This window comes from Psammomys obesus, unplaced genomic scaffold, assembly GCF_907164565.1.
Source record: "Psammomys obesus unplaced genomic scaffold, mPsaObe1.curated_primary_1811, whole genome shotgun sequence".
Lineage (NCBI taxonomy): Eukaryota > Metazoa > Chordata > Mammalia > Rodentia > Muridae > Psammomys > Psammomys obesus.
Window position 1 is genome coordinate 1,930 of NW_026588261.1, and position 1,889 is coordinate 3,818.

Genomic DNA, 1,889 nt, shown 5'->3' on the forward strand with positions numbered 1-1,889 from the left:
CTCTCTCTCTCTCTCTCTCTCTCTCTCTCTCTCTCTCTCTCTCTCTCCAACCTCCCTTCCCCTAATAACCCTCCCAAGTGGAACCGATCTTGTGGTGTGATTTGTGAACCCGCGTGTAACCTCCACAGGCGCACAGGCGCACGTTTCCCAACATTCGTAGGTTTCCTAACATTGGTGCGTTGGTCCTAACACTCCCTGTCCTCTGACTCTTCCATCCCTCTGTGCTATATTAATATTCTTAGAACTTTATATGGTAATATAGATGTCTTCTATTAGGCCGAGTGTTCAAGTCTCACTTCTTACCAACTATTTATGAGGCCATGTATTTGCATTCACCATGAATAAAATGAAGTACATACCATGTACACAACATAAAATGAGTAAGCAGAATGAGCATGTTTTGATGAGATGTATTTATAACTCTAAATTATTAACTTTAATAATCTTTTTAATCTTAACATTGATATTTTCTTTTACTCTTCTGTTTTGTACCATATTAGGATTAATGATTATTATGGCATATCAATTACTTGTGCAAAACCTGCACTCCCGATGCAGGGGCACCGTACCGCTCCCTCCCCAAAGAGACTCACAGACCGCGGGTCGATGCAAAAGCAAGAGGCAGTTTATTCCGATCACGATGGGGGTCGTCCCTTCAAAGCAGGAGACGACCCTGAGCATACCAAGCACAGAGTTTTTATACCTAAAGATCAGGCCTTTACATTGACTAGTCAGCAGAAAAGATAGCAGTTTGCAGTTGGCAGCTTACAGCTTCAAGGACAGTCTTTTCAGTCCCAGGTTTCTTATCTTAAAACAAGCTCACCCAGTCTTTTGAGGAGGGCCATCTGGTCTGGCCTCTGCTCAAGGTTTAGTAGCCCTTAATTGCCAGACTTATTCTTCTTTCTTAGCTGGCCCTTATTCAAGGTCCAGTTGTTTTTCTTTCTAGTCTGGGATGGTCCCATTTTTCAGTTGAAGCATAGATTAATTTAATTGATGAAGTAATGAAACTTTCTGTGTTCTGTCATAAAGCAATGAAATTTGAAAGTAACATCAAACCTACCATGTCTCAATAATATTGCTGCATTCACATGATGATGTATGCTTCTATGAACTTATTTTCAAATTCTCAAATGCCTATAACATTTAATTTTATATCTATACCATAAATTAATGTAAATATTACAGAATTTTATTTATAAGTGTTCTGACCATATTTATTAGGAATATAGTGTGTTTTTTCATCACCCCTCACACAATGGCATATATTACTGGTCTTTGGTATCTATTATCTATCTATCTATCTATCTATCTATCTATCTATCTATCTATCTATCTATCATCTATCTGTCATCTATCTATGTATTCACTTTACATCCCTAGTACAGCCCTCTCCCTCTTCTCCTCTCAGTCCAGCACTTGCTCTCCCTTTTCCCCTCCCCTTTTGCTCAGAAAAAGTGGGCCTATCCCCACTCCCCAACACACACACACACACACACACACACACACACACACACACCAACCTGCTCCAGCACATCAGGACTAAGCTCATCTTCTTCCACATCTCAGCTAGGGGAACACAAACCAAAAGCAGACAAGAGAGTCTGTGTCAGAAACATCCCCCATTCTAATTGCGAGGAGACCCTCATGAAGACCAAGCTGCCCATCAGCTACCTATGTGTAAGTGACCTCGGTTAGTCAATGCATGTTCTTTGGTTGGTCTCTGTGAGCCTGCATGGTCCTCGATTAATTGACTCTGTTTTTCTTCTTGTGGAAGTCTTAGCTCCTCTAGGTCACTCTGTCCTTTCCCCAACTCCTCTGTGTTAGCTCAACATTCTTGTGGAATGTATACAATGTGCCCTTGTTCATTCAAATGCTGATTTCTCTCCCCC